The sequence below is a fragment of the Bidens hawaiensis genome, unplaced genomic scaffold, assembly GCF_021521415.1.
Source record: "Bidens hawaiensis isolate Kalapana, Puna unplaced genomic scaffold, B.hawaiensis_p1.1 tig00040514_1, whole genome shotgun sequence".
In the NCBI taxonomy this organism is placed as follows: domain Eukaryota; kingdom Viridiplantae; phylum Streptophyta; class Magnoliopsida; order Asterales; family Asteraceae; genus Bidens; species Bidens hawaiensis.
Window position 1 is genome coordinate 7417 of NW_027497138.1, and position 8812 is coordinate 16228.

The following is an 8812-nucleotide window of genomic DNA, read 5'->3' on the forward strand; positions in this document are numbered from 1 at the left end:
GGGGCGCTGCCCCCGGACCCCCGTTCGTCGTGGGTTATATAAAGATAGAAATACAACATGAGTAGTAGTAGCTAATTGATACATGTAAATATTATACAGTTAGCCGTGCACAGCTCAAGAAGGGAATAACGATTAACGGAGAGCGTAACAGGATTCAGGTGAGTTTCTAGCCCCACTTCTGTGTTATGTTTTCGGGGCTGTGTGCATACTCGATATGTTTGTTAGTACACTTATCCTAAGTGATAAGTGTATGCCTTATATGAATGATGTGAAATATATGAATGATTGCTTGTTAGTACGTGAACGATCTTCGGATATTGCACGTACTGTCAGGTTGTAGTGTTACGTATAAGGTAAGTATAATGTATTTGCTTATATGTATGAATGCGATAAAGTTAACAAACGAAGGAAAGACATGGTTGTATGGTAACGAAGAGGGACCAGACCCTAATAATATCTGTGATGTTAGGGACCAGACCCTAATAATATCTGTGATGTTAGGGACCAGACCCTTATAATATCTGTGATGTTAGGGACCAGACCCTTATAATATCTGTGATGTTAGGGACCAGACCCTTATAATATCTGTGATGTTAGGGATTAGACCCTTATAATATCTGTGATGTCAGGGACCAGACCCTTATAATATCTGTGAGGTTATAGGGCGAAAGGCTCTTTAAAACGTATGATTATGTATGTAAAGAAAGTATGAAGGTAAGAATGAAAGTATATGCACTTATGTGTGTATGAAAGAAAGTTAAGAGGTTAAGTATGAAATGTAAGAAGGTATTGTATGATTATGTGATTAACTAGAACTCACTCAGCGTAGCTGACTTTTAGTATGCACGCAGGTGAGTAGAATGAGGCAGGTAGCTTGAGGAGGACACATGGCAGAGTTGGACGAAGCTGGCATCTGAAGATTTTGCTATGATGTTTTATTTTACAAGACTATGATTTGTTTTTAAATGACTATGAATGCTCGATAAGACAAGAATTATGGTAATGGAATGTAATGGTTTGAATGTTTTTAATGTTCCGCGAATATTTTAATTAACTATGATATTTAGAACTGCGTTTATGAGTAAATCCAACACGAGAGTAGGGCTACCGGTAACGGGGCCTTACATGTTAGAGGAAGCACAAGCAAAAGGTCATGTGATGGACTCATGGAATTCCGTGGCTTTGAAGAAGAAGCTCAAGATGCTAAGGGGGGAGAAGCTGAAGAGGATGAGACGTCTGGAACTTCTGAGGTGACCAAAGATGCTAGAGCTAGTGAGGACGTGAAGGAGACTAAGGCAGGGGAGGCGGCGGATTTAGAGAAGAAGGAAGGTGATGATGCTGAAGGTGGAAAGTTTGAACCTGGTTTACAGGTTGTTTTTATGTGTTTTTAATGGTAGTTTTGAACAATTTCTATTTTGTTTATGTAAGGACAACGTAGTAGGCTCAGGATAATGGTTTGGGTGGAGGGATCCTGGTTCAGGACAAAACCCAAACCGTCTTTTACTTTCTGCATTTAGAACAATTATGATAGTTCGGGTGAATGGGCTCCGTTTTTAGTGAAACCCGGATTATCTTTTCCTGCATCATAATATTAGCACAACCTTTTATGACTTATATTGGCATCTTTTTACTTTTTCCATTCTTAGAAAAGATCTAAGTTTTACGAACAATCTTTAAGTAATAGTTTAAGTTTTACCAATAAACCAATATCAAGTCATAAAATTTAGATAAAATACTTGCAAATAGTAATTTATACCAGAACCGTGTATCAATTAACCTGGAAATCATCTACACCGTTTTATCTTTGCAATAAGATCATTGTTTTGAATATCCTTCAAATCCTGGGGATTTAGCAATAGAATCGTAATATCAGCGTTATCCTGAAAATATTGTCATAAATCCTGGCGACAAGGCCTCAATAATCTGGCGACAAGGCCTAAACAAACTGGCGACAAGGCCCTTAAGAAGAGGTGAAAACCCCTTAAACCTTAGAGATGAACTGGCGACATAGCCCGTGAGAAGAGGTGAATACCCCTTAAACCTTAGGAATAAACTGGCGACATGGCCCGTGAGAAGAGGTGAAGACCCCTTAAACCTTAGGAAATGGTACGTCTACCATAAACTTGAGATTCAAACCAATAGCTGGGGATAACGAGGTAACAAGTCACTATATTTCATGTGCTGGCCCCGTCTCTCAAACTACGGCCGAATAAACGTGCGCTACAGGCAATCTTAAGAAGAGGTGAAAACCCCTTAAACCTTAGAAAGTATTGAATAATACCTTTAACTGGCGACAAAGGCCGACTGACGACAAGGCCCTTAAGAAGAGGTGAAAACCCCTTAAACCTTAGAGATGAACTGGCGACAAGACCCAAAGATACTGGCGACATGGCCTACTTTAACTCCATTCCATGTGGGGATACCACATATTTTCAAGCTACAAAACAATCAACTCTAAGTGAGGGGCGGGTGTTAGCCTTGCTAACACCCCTTCGATGCTTAAGTCAGTACTAGGATAGAAGAATAATAATATTGAAAAAATAAAAAGATAAATTAGAATACATACCTTATTTGTTTAACATTACTGTTAAATTATCCTCGGGATAGAGATCTTACATAAAATATTTTTTGAGGTGGATAGTGTTCCAAGCCCTTGGTAGTAAGTCACCATCCAAAGTGGACAATTTGTATGCCCCCTTTCCTGCTTCCGAATCTATCAAGTAAGGACCTTCCCACTTTGGTGCAAGCTTTCCATCTGCAGGATTTGTAGTATTCTGAAAGGCTTTTCGGAGAACCAAATCCCCTTCTTGAAATCTACGAACCCTGATATTTTTGTTGTAGGACTTTGCAATCTTCTATTGATAAGAGGCCATTCTGATCTTTGCTAAATCCCTGAGTTCTTCTAGTGCATCTAAATCTTCAAGTAAACTTTGAGTGTTATCTTCGGGATTTTGATGACTGACTCTAGCTGTAGGGATAACCATTTCTGTCGGGATAACTGCTTCAGCTCCAAACACCAATGAGAAAGGAGTCTGACCTGTAGCATTCTTTGAAGTGGTCATGTCTGCCCAAAGAACAAAGGGTAGTTCCTCGGCCCACTTTCCTTTCTTAGACCCCAACTTTTTCTTTAGGTTATTGATAATGATTTTGTTGCTTGACTCGGCCTATCCGTTAGTCTGAGGATGGACAGGTGTTGAAGTGATCATTTTGATTCCCCAACTGGCACAGAAGTTGGTGGTCCTCTTGCCAATGAACTGCAAGCCTTTGTCACATACTATCTCTACTGGGATTCCAAATCTTGTCAGGATGTTGCGCTTGATGAATGAGATAACTTCTTTCTCTCTGATTTGAACAAAAGATTCAGCCTCGATCCACTTTGAGAAATAGTCTGTCATTGCCAGCATAAAGACTATTCCTCCCGGAGCTCTTGGTAGCTTTCCCACTATATCCATACTCCACATCATGAAAGGCCAAGGGGATATAATATGATACAATGGTTCAGCCGGCTGGTGCAGAATGTTGCTGTGTCTTTGGCATGCATCACATTTCTGAGAATAATTCATAACATCACTCTTCATCGTTGGCCAAAAGTATCCTGCTCTCAGGATTTTAGAGAATAGTGCTCTGCCCCCAGTATGATTCCCACAGTCTCCTTCATGGATATCCTGAAGAACTTCTTGAGCTTCTGCCTTCTCCAAGCACCTAAGATATGGTCCTGCAAGAGATTTTTTGTATAATATATCATTCATTATAGTATATGGTATTACCTTTGTGCGAAAATCTCTTGGGTTTTCATCCTTAGGGATAACGCCATCCTGAATATATTTCCTGATGGGAATACTCCAAGAATTTTCATTATCCTCAGGATCCTTGGTTCTCATATCTTCATCATTTTCTGATATTTCGTTGACACCTTGCTCTTCTATTGCTTGGCTCAGGATGTGTATGATAGGAATCTTGACACCCTCTGGTATTCTGAAGGATGAAGCTAAGTATGCTAGGGCATCTGCTTCAACATTCTCTTCTCTAGGTACCTGTGAAATATCAAACATTTCGAAACACTTTGCTAGTTATTTGACTAGCTCTAAATATTTCATTAATTTTTCTCATCTAACAGTATATGAACCATTAAAGTGATTAGTTAATAGTAATGAATCAACATGTACTTGAATAAACCTTATCTTCATGTCGATTGCTAGTTGTAATCCTGCTATCAAAGCTTCATATTATGCCTCATTGTTTGTGGCTTGGAATCCGCAGGATATGGATTGAGGTATACTGTCCCCCTGTGGCGATTTCAGCAGGATCCCGAGACCTGTTCCTCTAACATTTGAAGCACCATCAGTGTATAGAGTCCACTTATCTTTGGTTTCTCCAAGTTGTTGGACTTCCAAGTCTGCTTCTTCTTTTAGTTCACTGGTGAAATCAGCCAAAAAGTCTGCTAATGCCTTGGATTTGATGGCAGTTCTAGGTTCATATGCTATATCATATGCACTCAGCTTTACATCCCATTTTGCCATCCTACCTGACATTTCTGGTTTTCTCAAAACATACTTAATAGGGTAATTAGTTTTAACGAGAATAGGATGAGTTTCAAAATAATGTCTAAGCTTAGTAGATGCCATAATAAGTGCTAAAATTAATTTCTCAAGATAAGAATACCTGGTTTCAGCATCCAATAAACTCTTACTTACATAAGATGGGATGCTGTTGACCTTCGAGATCTTTAGCTAAAACTGCACTCACAGCATTATTTGATACAACTAGACATAGGGATAGAGGTTCACCTTCTTCGGGTTTTACCAGCAGAGGCGCAGAGGAAAGATAAGCTTTTAAGGACATTAAAGCTTCCTCATGCTTACTGGTCCACTCGAACCTTTTGTTTTTCCTCAGGATATCATAAAATTCTTTGCACTTTTCTGAAGATTTGGATATGAATCTGTTGAGTGCCGCTATCCTGCCAATTAGCCTTTGAACATCTTTGACTGATGCTGGGGATTTCAGATTCAGGATAGCTTGTATCCCCCTTTTGGTGACCATGTATCCCAAGAATTTTCCAACCTTCACTCCGAAATGACACTTCGCAGGGTTCAGCATCATGTTATATATGTCGAGGATATCAAATGCAGTCTTGAGATCTTGGAGGTGATCCTAAGCTTTCTTGGACTTCACCACCATATCATCGATATAGACTTCCATTGTGTCCCCCAGTTGCTCTTTGAACATCATGTTGACTAACCTCTGATAGGTTGCACCTGCATTTCTAAGTCCAAAGGGCATAGCAATATAACAATAAATACCTGTGGGAGTCATGAAGGCCGTGTCTTCTTGATCTGAGGGCTCCATTTGGATTTGCTAAAATCCTGAGGATGCGTCCATAAACGTCAGCATCTCATGACCGGCTGTAGCATCTACCATTGAATCGATGTGTAGTAGAGGGAATGGATCTTTAGGACAGGCTTTATTCAAGTCTGTAAAATCCACACGAACTCTTCATTTTCCATTCTTTTTCTGCACCACTACTACATTTGCTAACCATCGGGGATATTGAACCTCCCTGATCATATTTGCCTTCAAAAGTCTTTCAACTTCTTCTTGGATAATTATGTTTCTCTCAGGTGCAAAGTTTCTTCTCTTTTGATGGATTGGCCTGAAAGAATTATCAATTCCAAGTTTATGTGTTATAATATCTTTGGAAATACCTGTCATATCTTCATGTTTCCATGCGAATGTCGACAGTCTTGACTTGAGAAAATCGAGCAATTTTGACACAATATCCTCAGGAATGTTGGTTCCCATCAGCACTTTGACTTCAGGATCCTCGGGATAAGGGAGTACTTCTTTGATTTCTTGTCCCCTGGCCTCCATTACGCCTCGTGCTGGTTTCTGTAATTGCTATGCCTGCTGGGGTTTGGCAGTACACTTCATAGAGGATGTGTAGCAATTTTTTGCATCTTGTTGATCGCTGATGATTTTGATGACTCCCCACGGACTTGGGAGTTTCATACATTGGTGATAGGTGGAGGGGACTGCTTTCATGTCGTGTATCCAGGGCCTACCTAATATAATATTGCAACAAGACAAACAGTCAATAACACAAAATTTTTGTATTTTATTTACCCCTTCTACATATATTGGGAGCTTTATTTCCCCAATAGTGTTCTTAGTCTCTCCGCTGAATCCAACCAATACTGAGGAACTGGGAACGATCTCATCCTTAGGAATATTTATCTTTCTCAGCACATCTAATTGAATAATGTTGATAGAGCTTCCACCATCTACAAGGATCCTGCGCACATAATGGTTAGCTACATATAATGTTATTACCAAACTATCATGGTGGAGATCCTGGATGTTGACTCTATCACTTTCATCGAAGGTGGTCTGTAAGCCACTTCTAACTTCCTCAGATCAGCATTTCTTTTTGCAGCAGAATAAGAGGTTCCACAGATGTCGGATCCTCCGGATATGAACATGATTGTTTTTGCATCCGTTGGTGGAGGAGTTGGCTTTTCCAGAACATTCTCAGGATTTTGCTCTTTTCCCTTTTTCCTGCCAAGTAACTCTTTCAAATGGCCTTTGCTAAGCAGATAGCTAATTTCTCTTCTGAGAGCAATGCAATCATCAGTCAAGTGTCCAAAGTCTTCGTGGAAGGCACACCATTTTGATTTGTCTTTGTAGACTCCTTGTTTTTCCACCTTCTTTGGCCACCTGGCTTTTTCACCTAAATCCTGCATGGCACACATTAATCCACCAATATCAACAGAAAAACAATATTCAGAAACTTTAGGATATTCTTCATTATCCTCATCATCAACTGCATTGTTCATGGGGTTATCAGGCTTGTAATAAGGTTTTGACCGATATGATTTTCCTAGGGATTCGGCTTTCCTGTTCGTCTGGTCATACTTCGGGATACCGATCTTATAGTTTTTCTTATCATCTTCAAGCCTGATAAACGTCAGAGCTCTGCTTCTTGCTTCATCTAATGACCTGCATGGAGTCATAACAAGATCTTCATAGAAAGATGAGCCTTTTTCTAACCCCAGCTTAAGAGCTTCCACTGCTGAAGCCGGGTTTAGATTTGGAATTTCCAACGACTCCTTGCTAAACCTGGTAATAAAATCTCTCAAGGATTCCCCAGAATTTTGGGTAACCCTGTAAAGATCACCTGTCATTTTCTCAAATGTTCTACTGCAAGAAAACTGGTTATTGAACAAGTTAATTAGGTGAGAAAAATAAGTGATAGTATTAGGAGGAATACTCAGTAGCCATTTCATGGCTGCTCCGGTCAAGGTAGACCCAAACACCTTGCAAGACATGTTTCCTTGATTTCCATAGGGATTGGGCTGATCTCCATACGCTCTTTATACTGTGCAACGTGTTCCTCGGGATCCGTTGAACCATCGTACAGTTTCATATTTGGGGTTTGAAACCGTTTTGGGATCTGTATGTCACCAATTGATGGTACAAATCGGGATATTTTGTGACTATCAGTGGTAACTTCAGCTATGGGACGAGTAACACCAGGAACATTTGATATCATGTCCTTGAGATTTTGTAATTCTCGGGCTAAACTTGAACTTATTCATGCATCCTGCAAAAATCCTTGATTAGCATTAAAAGGAATTGTATTGAAAGTGTTACCCTGATTGATATTCTGAGGAACGGTTTGGGTGTTGTAGCTGGCATTCCCGAACATAGTATTTCCTGGAGTGACAAATGGAGTGGTCGAGGTGTTAGCCTGCATCGGGATGAAGTCTCCCTGGTGCATCTCGAAGGACCTTGCAAATTGCTGAGCCTGAGCAAATGGCTGATGAGGATTGAAGAACCCTGATGGAGGTAGTCTTGAGAATCCTGCCTGTTGCAAAAATCCTGAGGATACCACCTGCTGATAAGGACCTGAGGATCCTCCCTGCTGCGACAATCCTGAGGATAACGCCTGTTGATAAGGACCTGAGGATCCTCCTTGCTGCGACAATCCTGAGGATTCTGCATGTTGAAACGGCCCAGCAAAGGATGCATGCAAGTATCATTGGGATCCAGATGAGTACAATCCCGCAGACCTTGAGTGCTAGAAGTGCGAGGATACAGGGTTGTACGCCGTGGTTGACTCCGGACGCACCAATCCTGAGGATCCTGGAGGAGTGAAATCCAGAGATCTCGGGATTAATGGCGTGAATTCTTCCACCGGCTTCTTGGCTTTTCTGATATCTTCCAGTTCCTTCACCAGCATCTGGTTGGTCTTGTTCTGGCGATCCATCTGTTCCTGTAACCGCTTGTAAATAGACAAAAGTTCATTATTAGATACCATAACGGGATCATGGGGAGATGGTCTTGATCCCGAAAATACTAAAGTAGCAGTTTTCTTCTGAATGTTGTCAGGTTTCTTCGGAATAACAGCAGCAGAAGGAGGAGGAGGCATGGAAGGTTTCCCGGAGGAATCTAAGGCTGCGGCAGAAGAAGAAACAATCTTTGGTTGGGAAGACATGTTGTGGATATTGAGAGTAAGGTTTCGTTTGAGAGTGAATAATGATCAAAGCACCGTTTGCCCCACGGTGGGCGCCAAATTGTTTCGGTCAAAAATTAATAAACTAACTTTTGATCAAATTAGTGCGTGAGGCAAGGTGCTTAATGGTAAAAAGATTGAACACGAGGATATGATTACGAGGGAAAAAACCCTTGATTATGATAATCTTCGTTTCGGTCAAGAGTTTACAACGTAATCTTTAGTCGAATCTCTTCGGTTAAAGATTATGAATTTAACTTTTGGTCGAATTACGCTTGATTCTTATGATCTCCGACACAAAAA